The sequence below is a fragment of the Mus musculus genome, chromosome 3 (genome assembly GCF_000001635.26).
Source record: "Mus musculus strain C57BL/6J chromosome 3, GRCm38.p6 C57BL/6J".
NCBI classification, from domain to species: Eukaryota; Metazoa; Chordata; class Mammalia; order Rodentia; family Muridae; genus Mus; species Mus musculus.
The window spans coordinates 141,637,882-141,655,972 of NC_000069.6; the positions used below are offsets into that span (position 1 = coordinate 141,637,882).

Genomic DNA, 18,091 nt, shown 5'->3' on the forward strand with positions numbered 1-18,091 from the left:
AAGGGAAAAAACAAAAAACAAAACAAAACAAACAAACAAACAAAAACAAGACCAAAGTAAAATTTCAAAGCAGGAACTTTGAAGAGGACAAGATCTCCTCTTGGAGGAGAAGCTGATATGTGAAACTAATGCTATGATAATAGCAATGATCTTACATTGTGGGCCACTGGGCTCTCGGTGACTACTGATACCTCTTATCACATCTGCCATCCCACTGACTACTCAGAGTAGTGGTTAACAAAAGCCTGTGGCAGGCATGTCACCTTCCTATCTGGGATCCTGTGCTCTAGGAGACACCTTATCCTGCCTTAGAAGCCAGTTTCTGATCATTCTGATAGCTGTTGTTTTATTGTATCTATAGTCCTGTGAAACTAAATCATGTGAAAATAAACCAAAATTCCACAAGGAGTGGGGTCAACCTATCAGTGAAAATAATAGCCTGTTTGAGCACAGCTTCTTTCTCTAACTGGAAGGCAAGCTTCCCAGAGTCCACTGGGGATATTTGCTAAAACCATTTTGAAAGCTCACACATGTGTGCTGTGATTTTTAGAGAGCAGGATCGTCCCCATGGGGAGTAGGAGGGCCTCTGCAACAGTGAATGGGAGGGGGAGTAGAAATAAGGTAGAAATGAGAAGGAGTCATGAGCATGCTCAGAGAGGCTTGTGCAGAACTTAATGTTGTGTTTTCTAAGACGTAGATAATCGCTTACTGGAGACTTTATGAAATTTATAAAAATAGTGCCTGTTCCACTGTGGTCAGTGAATGCTCTAAACCCATTTTAGCAAATTCCCCCACTAGTGCACAGGATGCATCTGTGACAGAGACAAAAATCAATGCTTATGGATTTAGGAGTGTAATCCTATCACTTGTTTTGCGAGATATGATTTGAAATGTAAAGTACGTTTAGACTTAAGTGAACTTGGAGGCACAGAGTCTCTAGGGTGTTCCTTAGTATCCTATTTATTATTGATCAGACTATTGCTTTATTGTCTATTCTTTCACCTTATTATCTTGCTCTCTTACAGCAATAATCTCTATATTACATATATCAGAACCAATAAATTTAATCTCAGGTTGAATATTTAGTCCCTCATTACAAAACCTTATGTTTACATTATTTAAAGCAAGAGCCAAACAATTGCCTAAGTCAAACAAAATCTTGATGCCAATAGCCACTGCCTGAAGTTTTAAGCTTTCTACAGGAAACCCAATGACTAATCTAATTCAGGACACATATGTCAGAATCCAAGCAACTTTAACTAGCCTTAAACCATTACAGTTTGAATCATCAATAAACTGCAATGCCAATTTTTTAAAACTGACATTTTTATTCTTATCTTAACAAAAAATTTCAATGACATGATTGTTCTAATCTCACATTGACTATGAAAAAAAATAACTAAATGCAGTTTGAACAGGTTAAAACTGCCTGCAGTTATTCACTCACTAAATATCAATTTCTAATTTTTGATATGTGAAATACTGGGAGTTATTGTAATTTAGCCTCCAGCCCTTCTAATATGTCTTCTATAGCAATCATTCTTTATGCTTTTCATTATACACTCTTACTAAATATGTCTTCCATAAGCCAGTTTGAGAATGCAAAATGTGTGACCCATTTCAGCTTCTGAAATGACCATACACCATAATAGCCTCAGAACATTTGAGAAAGCCTGATGCACTGGCTTTAATCAGATATAAAATAAAATTCTGCCCAGTTTAGTAAATATATTCCCATTAATAGAGCATAACATATCTGAGAATCTAATTTTTTGGCCCTATTTTGAAAATCACTTCTACTTTAATTTAGTTAGGAATCTATGCAAAGTAACCTGAATAGTTGAAACTAAACTCCTTAGTACCACTGGCACATTTGCTGGCAGGGAAAAAAAAATGATCTGCCAAATGAAACTATGGATGTTTCTATATAAATTCCCAAATCTTGAGTGCCTATTCACCAAGACACTTTTACTCATTGATAAAAGAAGTGGGTGCAAAGAATACAGGAGTAAGGCATGAACGACAGTCATTTAAAACACTTCCATCCTGACCCTGTGTGGGAAAATAATCTCTAGGGGGAGATTGAGAAGGGGACTCCCTCCCAGCCATGTAAGCGCTACTTACTTAGAGCCATATGTATTTGTCTGTAATCAAAGCAGGTTCCATACTGCTGAAAGTCCTTCTGAATGCTACCTACAAACACTATATGGACAGTTGCTGCTTATGTACCCAGTCAGACTTTGAAAACTTATTTTGTCTTGAAAAAGAGCAAATCCATAGGGTGACCTTCAGCTCCTATTAATCCATCTAAATGTAGGCTGTGAATACAGAGCACATCTGCCGCCTGTCAGCTGAAAATCCCCCTGTCACCACAGGCCCCCACTCCACACCAAGTCCTCTTGGGGCTGAGATAACTTAGGAGAGCTTTTCCTTTGTTGGCTAGGAATGAGTACATTTAGACTAATCATTAAAACCCATTACCTAACAAAGTACATGTTCTTAAGGAATACAGTGATACTTGCCAGTGTATTAATCAGCAACAACATAGACGATGAGAAAGTAAGATGAGCCATCTCTGAGAAAGATTACACCCGAGCAGCAGTTCCAGTTGCTGTAAATTATCTCCCAATTAGAAGTATTTTCTGAGAATGCTTCAGAATTCGATCTGGATTTGGTCTCTGTTGCTATATACTCTGCTGTAGCTGTGGCTAGAAAACATATCAAGGTTTTCCAGGAGCTTGGTAGTGGAATTATTTATTTGAATAATTGATCATTCAATTAGTAAAGCAAATGTTGAACAGTTGGGCAGCCCTTTTTATCAGAGCAGAGAGAAAGTAATTGGCTGTAGTTCGTTATAAGGCAGAAAATTGAAAAGTGTGCTTTTAAAAAATAATATTAAATACAATCTCCCCACCAAATAAGCCTGATTGCCTGCTCTCTTTGTCATTGTTTAGTATTCTTTTCCCTCAGTGCCATTATAATCCACATATAATCAAGGCTCTGATTACACTCCCTGAATATTACTGAGTAGTGATTTGCTTATACCTGTGGTGCCAAGTGTTAAGTAAGTCTGCAGAATTGAGACCTACAAGTCTAGAATGATATTAGCTTTTCATGGGCAAGGCAAAGACAGTTGTCAGGGGCTCTACAAGACTCATGGGAATCATGAACAGTAAGAAGAACGTGTTTTGTTGTTATTGGTGGTGGTGGTGTGGTTTTCTTTTCTTTTTTGATTGTTTTTTTTTTGTTTTTTTTTTAAGATTTATTTATTGATTATGTGTAAGTACACTGTAGCTGTCTTCAGACACGAAGAGGGAGGCAGATCTTGTTATGGATGGTTGTGAGCCACCATGTGATTGCTGGGATTTGAACTCAGGACCTTTGGAAGAGCAGTCGGGTGCTCTTACCTGCTGAGCCATCTCATCGGCCCCCGATTGTTTATTTTCATACCCATTTTTTCTTGCCTTTGTCTTCTTTGACTCAAACTTAAAGTGTTTGGATTTCTTCTAATGTAGAGTGAATGGAGACAGCATTATGAATGATAGTGGTAAAAATGGTGCTGTCATTTAAGAACTAACCAAGACAAAGATGTACAGAGAAGAAGCTGAACCTCTGTTAAAAGCTGTATTTCCAACCTAACTGATATACTCATAAGCCAATGACGGTCATACTTTACAGGATCACTTCAACATTTAAGAGGTTCTCTGGTAAATTAGGGAAAGAAACAAACCTAGTTTATTGAAATTAAAGAAACTCCTTAAGGTCTGAGTTGATTGCTGATTCTTAGGTGATCCTCTTGGAAACTAGCATAAATATTGATTAACCAGCATGCCACTTACATGGTTCCTTCTTCACACAAAATATAAAAGTAACTTTAACATGTAAAAGGAGTCAACTTTGATTTCTGATATGAGAACACTTGTTTCTTAGACTAAAATCTGTACATTACTTTATTGTCAACAAGCTGATATGATATTAAAGAATCTTAGAGAGGGCATTTTAATATTGGTTCTTTGTTTTTATTTACATGAGTTTTAGTGTTTTCTTTAATTATATCCTTCATTACCAGTTTGATGCATTTCTATGGTGAATCAGAACATTTTTTACATATTCGGTATGTCTTTTTCTCTAATAATATTTAGCTCATCTTGTTATTTGTCTAAGTTACCCAAACATTTATTGAGTGTCTACTATAGGAAAAGCTGTAAGTGGATTAAGAAAATATGTTTATTAAAATGCCCACTTGTTAGGCTCTCTCTGTACTTTATGGTCATGTTACAATGTTGTCTTTCACATTATTCCACATTGACTGAAGTTCTGGGTTTAAAGCTTGAGTATTTAATCCAGTTAGTATTTATTATTTAGTTATTGTTATTAATTATTAGTTACTAATATAATTATTGGTTATTAATTATAGTTATTTAGTTATTATTATAACTAAACAACCATGAGATTTTTAACTGATTGCAAAGCAGTGATGTAGTATTTTAACGATTCTTTGTTTATGTTTTGCATAATCCATTACATTTTATCCCCATTCTTTCCTGTTTTGTCTCTTCCCTGTGAAGGAATTTGATTGCCACACTATGCCACACTGAGAGCTCGGCAGAGGACTTGCTCCTCTGAGCATCCTATTCTACGACATTCCCATTTCCCCCTCCCCCCAGCTCTGCTCCCCCCACCAATTTTCTGTTTTGAATTATGTTGTTGGTTGCCAGGACTCTTAGGTTTCTGTTTAAGTGTGCCTCATTGAACGATTCCCTGTTGTATGTAACCCCAATGATAAATCTTGCTATTCCCAATGTAAGGAAATCCACAGGTATGTAGACTGGACAAGGAACCATGCTTGTAAGAGTATGAGTGTAGCTGTGGACTAGACTGTGAGAGTCATGGTGAAGTGGGTGAAAATCCTCATTAAGTTGGGAATATAAAGAGAATGGATCATCTCTATTCACTGTCAGCCACCTGAAAAGTGATAAGTTTGGGAGTTGCAGGCTTACAAACACTATATCTAACAGTTTATCAGCTTCATTTGTAACCTTGAAATATTCAGTCATATGGTATGCAGGCATCCATTTGGCCTGCAGGATGTTTATGATATGTTTAATTTAAATAGAACTTATTTTGCTTCTTGAATTATTTTACAAATCCATTGGTCTTGGAGGGCTACAGCTCTGAGATTCAGGTATTTCTCAAGTCTGATCTTGAGATGTAGATTTGCTTATATAATGTAATTAAGATGCTCAGTCCAAATTATTCAAATGAGAACTAGAGTCTAGATACAGACTCTACACATCTCATCTCCCCTAACTGGATTAGATTATGCCATCCAAACAACTGTATCACCTCTTATAATTGCTTAAATTAATAGGACACTTTTTTTTGCCTGCCACACACTTTCACTAATTCACCTGTGAATTAATTTTTTAATTCAAGAGCCTAACAAATTTCTCATTCTCTACTCAATATTCTAATAACTGGTTAGCAAAACAGAAGACCACTGATGTCTTTAGTATCTACTTGTTGAATGCAATCTTGTACCAGTCACTGTGTACTGAAGCTTTATAATGATGAAGACAAACATTAAAGACAGGAGAGGAAGAAATGATTCAGGGATATTGGAATGTCTTTATGAATCGTGAAGCTCTAGGTGAGGTTAGCTCTGATATCTAGAGTCCCATAAACTCAGCAATCACCCAAGTTTCCCTAAGCAAGTGGCTTTCTGATTCTTGTCTGAAGAATCTGAATAATAAATGTCACAGACCACCGAAGATAAGCTTTAGAAAGAATTATTTTATCATAGGCAACTTCAGCTCAAGAAATAAAGCAGAGCTTGTGTAATGCAGGAGACCTCCCAGAAGTGGGATTCCTTTAGGGGACACCACCTTTTTCCATCCCAGGTAGATATCCAGCTGCCTCACAATTGTAGTCACTTCCTGCGGAGGGTTTCCAGCACAGCAGTACTTCTTTGGGGGTGAAAAGAGATATGGCTTCCAGGCCTTCCTTTTTTCATGAACCTGGCAAGACAGAACCAAAGATATTTGGTTTAAACATTTCTGGCATCTCAGGTCTCTGTCAAGTAGTAGACTGCCAACAGTACTAAGGACATTTATAGCCTTTTGGCCAAATCAGAACAAAAATAAAAGCTATTCACTTTTGGCTCTTTTACTCCAAACTGTCTTGTAATTTTTTTATGCTCTAGTCTTACCAAAACCAGATTTTTAGAAGACATTAACAAATACGTTTAAAAGAAAAAGATAAAAGTCACAAAAGGAAGTAGAAAAATAAATATCAACAAGTGTCAGGAACAGATTCTCTAAGGACGGTAGGGAGGTGGATGCATCCCAACTCAGACAGAGCTACTTGGAGACTTTAAGAGGGATCCTCAGTATAGTCACTATCCTAAGTGTTCAGGATAGGGAATGGTCTGGGAAGCCAATGTGTGGTAAAGGAGCCCAAAGCATGTCGAGGAATCTGATGGCATGTTTCACATAGGTTTGCAAACAATCCCTCTGGCTGTTAGAAACGGTAGTGAGAGGCATCTGAGGAGCAAGGAGAGATCACTGTGGTTTCACCAGGCAGTGAGTGACTCCAGAGGAAACAGTTGACGTTGTGGTATAAGTGCTAGTACAAAACAAAACTCTGACCTAATCCTATGTCCAAGTTCCCCGGAAGAATCCCCTGCCGTGTTCACCCCTGTGCAGAGTAAACATCTTACCAGAGTCTGGCATCTGGAGCCACTTCTTCCACCAGCTTTTCTAAAATCTAGATAGTAGTCTGCTGTTGCATATGCATCCCCTGATCTAAATGATCCTAAACCATTTTATTCAAAGTGCAGCACAGACATCTCCTCTGTGCTCACAAACCACCACGTATACCTTAGCTGAAGCTTTATCTTGAGCTCTGTGTCTTATCTTTGTCTCTATTATGAATGCATCAGATATGATTTAGAATGTGAGACAGATATTGATTAAAAAGAAACAGTGTGTAGTATTACCCAAATAAGGTCAAAGCTGAACATCAGCACTGAATCCCATGAAGTGTTTTTCATTTTGTCTCAGCTTTTGTTTGTGGTTTTTGGTGTTTTTGTTTGTTTGTTTGTTTGTTTGTTTGTTTTTTTGATTGCTTGTTTGTTCGCTGTTGCTTGGTGTTACAGAATAAGCAAAAAATAAAAGGGGAATAGGATGTGAAAGAATTAAAGCTGGGTATGGTGATGCAGACTTGTAATCTCAACATTTGGGCAGCTGAGGCAGGAGGATCATGGATGCAGTGAGCTAATTAGAAAGGGAGAGGTGGAGCGAAGAGGAGGGATGGGGGTGATGAGGAGAAGTAGGAGGAAGAAGAAAGAAATCTCTATGCAGGAAGCAACACCCAGTGCAACAATTCCTGCCTGCTTAGAAATGTTTGGCCTGATTATGGGAGGTCTGGAAGATAAAATGCAATGGAAAAATCACTGCAACCATTCCTTCCGCACTGTGTCGGTGGGCTCACCTAATTTAGGTTTCAAATACACGATGCCAAACACTTAGAAAGCAGCTGTTCTTCTCAATGTATTAAGCAATTTACTTTAGGTAATGTAGCCTATAAAATTTTAATTTTGTATTAAATAAGCCGTATCCTTTAGCAAGCGTATTGCACCTTGATATTCAAAAAATGAAATATGGGCATATTTAGGAAATTTCTTCTCAGGATGCTCTGCTGGAGAAGGGTCAATACTTTTCTAATCAAAGTAGTCAATAGCAATTCCTCTCAGGAAACTCAGAGAAATTAGCATTAAACAACAGACATGGGTGTCTTGGGCTTTACACAATTATGTGATGGGATTGTTACCTGTTTTAGCAAATGGTTTCAGGAGGCATCGCACTGAAGAGGCAATTCATAGAAAACAATGTAATTGCCCTGGCTCTTGGGCTTGTTGCAATTACAATCCAGAAACTTGGAAGACATGTAGCTAGCAGTCATGTACTAAGAAATGCAGAACATGGTCTTCATAAATAAATTGCTGATGGCTAGTAAGGGTTATTGCATTTTAATGTTGATTTGGAAGGGAACAGATGTTTTACTGGGTGGAAATTTGAATTAAATACTCATTTGATTTATAGCTTCTCAAGTGTTCTTTATGCTGTAAGCTGTGAGGTTTTTAGCTTACTCCTGTGAAAAACTACTGTTGATCCCACACTCACACACATATTAGATTCCTAAAGTTTTGTGCATATTAACTCATTTAATCTACAGAGCAATATTTTTAAATTGGTCACAAACTTTTGCCAATTTCTTACAAGAACGCAGGAGCACAGAGAGCTTAGTTATTCCAAATTCAAAGAGGGATGACAGGGTTCACAAGAAATGTCTGTGAGAAGGGGAATTGGCTCTTAGTAGTTTTAACTGCCATATCTTCTTATGACCTTTGTTTTGTTTGTTGTTTGGGAGAATCAAGGTCAGCCTACATAGGGCAGGCTAGTCTTGAACTCAGGATTCTTTTTGCTTAAGCCTAAGTATCCTAAGTGCTTAAGCCTTTTTGCTTAATTCTAAGTATGTGCCACCAAGGCTCAGCTTCTTTAGTCTTTCAATTAACCAAAAGCCAAGGTCTGATCTAACCTCCATTCTGTTCTATGTCTGCCCTCTCTACCCCTCCATAAATGATCTTAAATGCCTTAATTTTATTTTATCATAACTATAGTTAGCACAGATGTTGCTGGTCACTGACAGATCTACTTTATACACAGTGGGTTTTTGAGATCTTTTGCCTTTGTTAATGTTTGGTTGATTGGTTGGTTACACACACATCTTTTGCCTTTGTTGTTGTTGTTTGGTTGTTTGGTTGGTGGGTTGGTGGGTTGGTTGTTATTATTTTATGTCACTACTGTGATTTAATCAGTGGAAAATATTACCAAACAGCATTATAGGGAGGGACCTATTGTAGTTGGGGAAGGAAGTTGCGTAAGTGGGAGGTTACTGAAAGTTACTCAGTATTCTCAATAAATGAAGGAAATTGGTCATAAATAGTTAAGTCAAGAAAGGTTATTTGTTTTGTCTGCAGCATATTTTTATAAATAAAAAGTGGAAAGAAAATCAATGCTTCTCTATTTTTCGAAAGCCAAGTCTGGTTTATTTCATTGTCTAATTAACATTTGACTTGGAGAACAAGAACTCACTGCTGGCCTGAAACAATCCACTCCTGTGGTTTTTGTTAGGTCTTTCAAGCTCAGCAGTTGCAAAGACATCAAGGACTGTTCGAACATTCTAGAAGTGCTGGTTTTCAGAAAGAGCACTTGCCCATTTAAATATAACCAAGAATAATGCTTGCCATTCTAAAAGTATTAACTAGTAGCAGGAATGAACATGTCCCCTTATTGGCCTAACATAAGTGTGTCATGCTTTCCTCTTTTGCATGAAGAGTTAATAGAAATTTGCAGTTCTTTTCAAACACAATCATAATTTACTTACAAATCCATCGAATAAGCTCATTTCTTATTTTCTTTAGTTTCTTTCCTGTCTTAGTATTCTGCAATGCTAAGACAGTCAATTCACTGAGGATGTCTTAAGTTCTGTCCTATGAAGAGCTGGAGCGACGAGTAGATAGATGTACTGAGCTTAGAACCTAACTCCTCTTACAATGGGTAGAATGGGGTGATGATATAGAATAGGTGTTGATTAATTACACTCAAAAAGATCAAAGCCTCAAAAAGCAGGCAGGTAGTTTTACTGTGTCAGGGAATTGTTAGTGGTCCCTCAAAAAACAGACAGGTTCTGATCTAATGCAATTCACAGCAGGGTCTTTATTTGAGCTAGCTACACCCCCCCTTCTGCCCACCATCCCAATGTATCTTCATCATGCAGGACCATTTTGGTGGTAGGGGAGCCCCAAATATCTATCAGATCAAGGCCATATAGTAAGCAGCAAGTGGGAGGGGGTGAGTATGCAAGCATCTAATTAGAAAGCTATTGTGGCCTCTAACATAATTGGGTGGTGCTGGAAGTCATATCATAAACTCAACTTTCTGCTCCCCTCTGCATTGGTGGTTGTTAGGCAGGGAGTGGGCTTGTAACATGGGGGTGCAGGTTTGTTGAGGGAGAAACCTGGAGGTGCTGGTCTTGTTGAGGTTATAACCTAGAGAAGCTGGTTTTGTTGGAGATTAGCCTAGAGACTAGAGCTAAGCTCTGGTTTTGTTGGGGGAAAACTTGGAAACTAATGCTAGATACAGGCCTGATAGTTTAGCTGAGTTCAAACTTAGATTAGGTTCTCTAAAATGGAGTCTGAACTTAAAAAATGTGGCCTCTCAGTTTCAAGATTTATGAGTTGAAGGATATTTAGCATTTTTCCCATCTAGAGGATGGGTAAGCAGACAAGGTGCCTTTGACACAGAAAACACAAGAAAAGGCTTCATTCCAGTTTATGAATTAATTCAATGGGTATTTATTGAACAGTTACTATGCTTTGAAAAATACTGATCATTTTCAATGGCCAATAGTTTGATCAGCAAAACAGTCTGTTCTAGTGGAGGCTGAGTTCTAAGATAAACTGATAATGCATAAGTGGCTTCTAGTGGAGTAAAGGCTGAGGAGGGTAAATAGGGGGAGAGAATGAAACATACTTCCTTCAGAAAAAGAAAAAAATATTGCTGAGGAGAGCAAAGGTCAGAATTTTAATGGATGAATTAGGGTCAACAATTAGTCTTTTGCCAAGAAATAAAGTCATATTTGTTCAAAGTGGGTTAAGAAAATACTACAAAGAGTGTAGAGAGTGAACTTCAGCCATGTAATAAAGGACTTTGCATATAATAAAAATATAAGTTTAATAATACAGATAAAGAGTAAGCTGAAAAGGACTTTAGACAAAGTTGGTAACCCGATGAGCTGTAATTAAAACAACACATATGAGTATAAAGGGTGGTACCCCATTCTAGAGAATTGAAAGGCACCTGTGAGCAGTTGACTGAAACCTGGTAGGAATGGGAGGAGGATAGAGCTTCAAAGACATAAATGACAGGGCTTGAAATGCAATGGTTATGATGGGAGAGGGAGAGGAAATAATTAAGTTTTATCCCTAGATTTCTAGCTCTGCTGACTAAGCAGAAAAAGGTTAGACTTAATTGGCTGTATTTAAGCTAAGCAATAAAAGAAAGGTCTCTGAATTCATCCAGTAATAACTTATGCAAAGAAAAGCTACCTTGCACATGGTAGGTGCATTAAAATATTAACTTTCTTTTACGCGGTTTTCTTCTTTCTATTGTGGAAAGTTGAAGTTATATGTGCTACTGTTGTGGTTTTATAGCAGTGCTCAACAAGGTGACAGTTTGCACTTGACCCGTCAAATCTATGGAAATAAAGTCAAGAAAGGCGTTAGTGCCTACACAAGGTGGAAAGTCCGATTACTGAATATTAATGTACCATTCCAACAACAAACACATCAAAGTCCACCCCTTCGGACACTCTTTTCCCTAGAATGCACCTCTTCTGTAACGTACAGCCTAAAGAACTTGAGGAAATGGTTCTGAGAGAACAGGGCAGAGATTTTGTGATACTCTGCTGTTGAACTCCTTTAGTAATACACCCGCATTAGAAAATGGGCAAACAATTTTTCTTAAAACGAGGGGATGTGTTATGAGCATCTGAAATACCACATGGAGTGCTGAAGTCATAGTTTACATAAGCTGCCCATCAATTTCCTGTCTTCAGCAAGATTAACCTTTGAAAAGGTGAGTTTCTAGCAGCGTCTTTCCATTTCAGTCATTCAGGCAACCTTATTAGCCCTTTCAGTGAGAGTGAAGTGGAGGGCCCTCTGGTCCAAACTTGTTTTGTGAAACATTGTCCTTTTATGTTTCCTATTGAAAGTCGGTGTTTGTAAATGTTGTCATTGAATAGTGTATTTTGAATGAGACTTGACTCATATTGTAAAGCACGGCTTTCATAGATCTGTAGATATGAATAAACCTTAGGGTTTCAATGTACCAGAGAAATCAGCTCCTTGTCACTGGAGCCAAGCAATAATGTGGTATATCAGAGTCCCAGAACCACAGACAGGATTATGTCGGGAGCCTAAGGACAGACAGCGTTGGTGGTTTTGAAACAAACTTCCAGTGTGCTCAGTAGATGCCACGACATGAGGACCATGGGCGTGCCATCTGGTAGGCACCTTGGGAAAATGAACAAGTGTCCTCACATCACTCTCCTTTGAGGAATTATTAAGAGCACCAAATAGAGAGGACTGAGAACAAAACATGACTCATGGCTGATTAATTTATGCAGAGAACCCAAAGACCTTATTGAAATGGCACAGCCTTGGGAATTCTTTCCTCTGCTGTTCCTAGATACCCCTACAGTATGTGTGTACAGACAACGTATGCCATCCACGTCAAATGACCTTTATTTATATATGTTTTATTTTTATTAATGTATCTGCATTTTGAAGCAAGGCCTTACTATACAGCTCAATGTAACCTGAAACTTTATATAGCCCAGTGTGACATAAAATTCACAAGTACTGGCATGTACCACCACACCTAAAATCATTTAGTGTATCTGGGTAGAATGCCTTATGCACTATTTTCATACTCTCTGCCCAACAATTATGGATTAGACCACAAAACAGGAGTTACCCTTGATCCTTTCACCTTGCCCCACACTCACAGGACCTTCAGAACATGGTAACTGGGATATCCTGGCAGACAATTAATTGACAGGCTTAAATAAAGACTCAAGTTTCCTTCCCAAACTGTTGGCCTATTAAGAAAATGAATGGCCATTTTGCACTGCACACTCATTTGAATTACATAGTCTTTGTACAACCTGGTGGTTATTTTATTCATATAATTATTCATGTGCTTTTCTTAAGGCGCCTTTGTCTCACTGTGATAAAATATAAAATTTTGTGCAGTAATTGCATGGAGTCACCCACAATGGGTGGTGCAGTTTGCTGCTTTTGCTGTTGCTAAAGAATGAAAGGCACAAATCAAGCTGCCAACCATAAGTGAGCAAAAGAAGGTTAACAGAGCAAAACAGCAATTAGCAGAAAATGAACACAAATAAGCCTTCCTTCATCACAGAGGCCCTGGGGCGCACCCTCACTCTCTGCCTGCAATAGCCAGCAACAGGAAACCAGGCCAGAAGTCCCTACTGTGGCCAAGACTTCTCTTATAGTTCATTAGTGAAAAAGAGTTCTATACGTGAGTAGTAGGGTACATACATTCAGGCAATATACCCCCCTCCTCCCACAATATCACCTCTGTGATCGAATCTCTTCATAGAAAGTGCTAATATTCCTCTGTGACAGATAGTCTCTTCACACAGTGCTAATAAAGATAATATAAGACCATGGATAAAGGCTTAGACTTTTTTATACACACATTAAAAACAAAGGATTAAAGTTAGGAATGCAATAATATAAACCAATATGTATAAACAATATTGTGAGTTTTTGTTTTGTTTGTTTGCTTGCTTAGTTGGTTGGTTGGTTTGGTTTTTCAAGACATGGTTTCTCTGTGTAGCCCTAGCTGTCCTGGAACTCATTCTGTAGGCCAAGCTGGCCTCAAACTCAGAGATCTGCCTGCCTCTGCCTCCCAAGAGCTGGGATTAAAGGTGTGCCCCACTACTGACTGCCTATGGTGTAGTTTTAATATGCATTTAATATTGAAATATGTTCTAAGTCTTTGGAACATGAGTGTCTTTTAACTCTTTTCAATTTAGACTTTCTTCCTTGCCAGTGCTCAGCAGCAAAGTGTGGCCAGTGGCTAGTTATCTGCACTTATCTCCTCCACTCTCTTCTCTTTTCTTTTCCTTTTAGACACAGGATCATGTGGAGGAGAGGCTAGCCTTAAATTTGCTATTTAGATGAAAATGATGTTAAACCCTTACTCCTCTTGCCTCCATCTCTGGAGTTTTAGCTGTATAGACATGACCCACCAAGTCCAGTTTATGTGCTGTTGGTGTTGAATCTAGGGTTTCATGCATGCTAGGCAAGAGCTGAGTCACATCCATAGCTGGCACTGTGAAGTTCTTCTGCCGCCCGCCCCCTCTCCCCCCGCCCCGCACCTTTCTATCTAGAGTTTGGTGTGTTTTTTAAAACACTTATTAGATTTTAAATTAATTCATAATTCTTATTAATATCACAATGGAGACTGAAATGTCTCTGGTTTGTAAGCTGTTTTTTAAATTAATGGGTTTTTAAATGTCACTAAAAAATATCTGTCATTTTACTCAGATTCTAGGACCACGGGGAAAGAAGACAGTTTTTAGCTTATTAAATTTGCTTCTAAATACCTCAGTGTTCAACTGAAGTGCTCATTTAGGGTATATTATAATTTCATACATAAGATAACTACATTGACTGTTATTTTAGACACCCAAATGTTTTTAAATCATGAAAGGGGTATTCATGCTGATGTTAGCAGGCTGTCAGCAAACCGAAGGCTCATTCAGAAAATGTCTAGGTTCCTTTCACAGCCTGCAGTGCTTCTGTGAAAGAATCTATTCACTCTACATGTTTGCCTGTCATCAGTGGAATTTTTTAGCCATTCCTAGGGAAGATAATACTCAATTATTTTCCAGAGGTACAATCTATATTCCATTTCTAATCTGTAAGCTTTTTCTTAGGAAAAAAAAAAAACAACAACAACAACCAAACTTCTAGGTGCTTACTATAGCTGAAGAATATAGGCGTTTTTCCCTCTGCTTAATTATTTTTACCATAATGATCTAAATTAATCTATGTGAAAAGTATAAATATCAAAACAGGAAAGACAAGAGGATGCTAATCTTTGTGCAAGTAATAATATTCAAGGGTCTGAGCAGCATCAGGGACACACTCTTAATTATGTATTTCTGCTTCTTGAGAATTAGCATTAATGTTTAAATGAAGAAATAATTATACTTTATAGAATAAATATATAGGACATTTGATGTGTCAAATATCCACATGTAACCCCATAGGAAGAACAGCAATATCAACCAACCAGAACCCAAGAGCTCTCAGGGACTAAACCACCAACCAAAGAGTACATAAGGAGTGACCCATGGCTCCAGTCACATATGTAGCAGAGGATGGCCTTTTGTGGCACCAATGAGAGGGGAGGCCCTTGGTCTTGTGAAGGCCAGGACAGAGAGGTGGGAGTGGGTGGGTGAGTAGGAGAACACCCTCATAGAAGCAGGGGATAGGGGATTTCTAGAGGTGGGGACCAGGAAAGGGGATAACATTTGAAATGTAAATAAATAAAATATCAAAAAAAAAAAAAAAGACTGGAGATGAAGTATTAACATGCGGTTACCTAATCTGACCTCTTTCAACAGTGTGTAACTCTGGGATGTGACATTCTTTTCAGAGCCTTGGTAACCTTACATGAAAACTGGCGGTTAAAGCCTTGCTTGATCTAGCCTACTAATAAAGATGCAATGATGTAGGTTAGGGAAGAGATTACCTAAAATGTCAAATGATGAGTTGAATGCATAGCCTTGTGATAAATCTAGCTTTCTCAACAGGGACATAACTTAGCTTAATTAAACAAGGATAAAATACAAAGTTTGATTGGACTTACTCTTATGCCTTCTTATGCAATCATGAACCACACCATACTTTGAATGCTTTTGAATGGGAGTTTGCAATTTTTTTTTAACATTAGGAAAGGCCTTCCAGTATCCCTGTGGATCACTGAGCCCACACAACTTTGCCCACTACTAAGCTGCCAGACACTGAAGCAGTGAGTATTGTAAAAGAGAGTTGAGTCATTTTGTGAGCTGATGAAGAGAAGAGGAGAGAGTCCAGTCTCAAATCCATCTTTCTTGGACCAGGATTTGGGACAGGTAGGGAAGTCAGGTGATTTAAGATAGACAAAGGTAACATTTTAAAAGTGACCAGTGATTTGCCTATAGGAAATAAGAAAAATGCTATGTCTGTTCACCAGATGTATGTACAGAATATATAATATATAATTATATAATATTATATGATAAGAATGTAGACTGTCTGGTCACCTGGCATGGAAAAAGTCACCCATCAGACATCTGTACTGACCAAGAGACAAGACAATGGGCTTAGTGCAAGCATTTTGATGTTTCTGAAAAATTAGCTATGAAAGAACTAGTAATACCTACGAGAGAGAAGTTATTTAACAGCTAAGCTACCAATGCTGTATGTCTTAGCTATCAACTTCCAGAATTAGTAAATTTGAAAGCAAACCAAAAGCAAGAATACTAAAGGAGAACACAGAGGCTGAGTCAGAAGTGTAATAATCCAAATTCTTGGCTGGGATACATGAGTCTAGGCCATCTGATCATTTTGGCTGACAACTTCCAATGTTAGGTTCTGTCTTCTGGTAGAGAATCAGAGACTGAGGTCCTATTCTTTTGACAGTTTCAGTATTCAGAATTGCTTTTGGGTCCAGGGGAGGTGCTTCTGAGCTGCAAGACATATTTACAAGTGTAAGCCCCTCTTTTGGTCAACAGATCATTGTAGCCCAGAGTGCAAGGACTGGATTTGTGCACATGCTTAGCCAAGCTCTATCACTGAGTGACATTCTCAGTCATGAGCTTTGTCTTTAGATTATGTGTTGCAATTGGCTTTGTTTCTTGGCTACTGTTTGATGTTTTGTTCAAATAGGATGATTTTGGAATAGGGGCCAACTTCAAGAATTAGAGTGAAACTGGCTGAGTGTTGTGGGGCTCACCTTTAATCTCAGCATGGACAAGGCAGAAATGAGTGGAACTCTGTGAGCTGAGGGAAGCCTGTGAGTTCCAGGACAGCCAGAGATATGCAAAGAGACCCTGTCTCAAAACATAAACAAACAAACAAACAAACAAACAGAACTCAGGAAAGAGAAGGGGATTAGTTGTGTTGTTTTGTTACTGCTGAAAGCTCTAGGAAGTCAAAATTTATCCAAAAGTTTAGAATATAGGATCTGGCTACTCATCATTCAATTAATTTTAGATCAAACAAAAATTGCAAGTTGATTAGTGTTTTTTAGCTTCACATAGGTCTTATGAATAGAAGATAACACTTACCATTCTTTCATATCATAAATAATGCTTGTTCCTTCTCCTGTAGAAGTAGTTCCAGGCCTCTAATAACCCAGAGAAGGAATTTTCAGTACCTTTGCTCCAGGATACTCTAAAAACAAAATTTGATTTCTCTTCAAATGGGAGAAAAAACCCTCTGCATTCTATTATATCATATAATTTAGATTGGAAAAAGTTGTTTGTCAGGAAATTCTTTAAAGTTAAGAAATCCTTGGGGTAAGCATCACTTGGTATAGGGCAGCTAAACCCCAGATAACAAGGAAAATATTGCCTTGTGGATGAAAACCTGTGCTTAGCTCTTGAGAGATGGTCAGTCATCCAAACAGCCTGTGCCTGGATGTTGTTTACCTGTATGTTGTTTTCTTGCAATAATTTTTACATATGTTGATTACTTAGAGCATGTCTATTTTAAATCTACATATCTGAGAAATTATTCTGTGTTTCGAAAAGAGGCTCACTTACATTTCAGCATACATTTAAAATAAAGGAGAGCCATTAGAAGTAACTCTATAGAGTTAAACCTTCTTTTTTTTTAATGGATATTTTCTTTATTTATATTTCAAATGTTATCTCCTTTCCTGGTTTCCCCCACTCCTGTAGACCCCCTATTCCATCCTCTCTCCCCCTGCTTCTATGAGGGTGTTCCTCCAGGCACCTACCCACTCTTGCCTCCCTACCCTTGAATTCCCCTAAACTGGGGCATCTATCTATCCTTGATAGGACCAATGACCAGATCCACCAGAGACCTCCTAAACCTGATAAACAACTTCAGCAAAGTGGCTGGATATAAAATTAACTCAAACAAATCAGTGGCCTTCCTCTATTCAAAGGATAAAAAGGCTGAGAAAGAAATTAGGGAAACGGAAACAATACCCTTCACAATAGTCACAATATTACATGCCTTGATGTGACTCTAACCAAGCAAGTGGAAGACCTATATAACAAGAACTTCAAGTCTATAAAGAAAGAAATCGAAGAAGATCTCAGAAGATGGAAACATTTCCCACGCTCATGGATTGGCAGGATTAATAGAGTAAAGATGGCCATCTTGCCAAAAGCAATTGACAGATTCAATGCAATCTCC

The 18,091-nt window shown here is 38.1% G+C and overlaps 1 protein-coding gene and 1 long non-coding RNA gene across 3 annotated transcripts in view; one reads left to right on the forward strand and one right to left on the reverse strand.

Moving 5' to 3' along the window:
- The window catches only part of Unc5c (unc-5 netrin receptor C), a 369,361-nt gene that overhangs the window by 172,318 nt on the left and 178,952 nt on the right, over positions 1-18,091 (forward strand). The gene's annotated exons all lie outside the window — the stretch shown is intronic.
- The window catches only part of LOC115489732, a 12,935-nt gene continuing 617 nt past the window's right edge, over positions 5,774-18,091 (reverse strand). The window contains exons 1-2 of the long non-coding RNA XR_003954684.1: positions 16,993-18,091; positions 5,774-6,017 (exon numbers count right to left, since the gene is read on the reverse strand). The exon at positions 16,993-18,091 is cut by the window's right edge and continues 617 nt beyond it. This is a non-coding gene — a long non-coding RNA (uncharacterized LOC115489732). The remainder of the gene's footprint in view (positions 6,018-16,992) is intronic.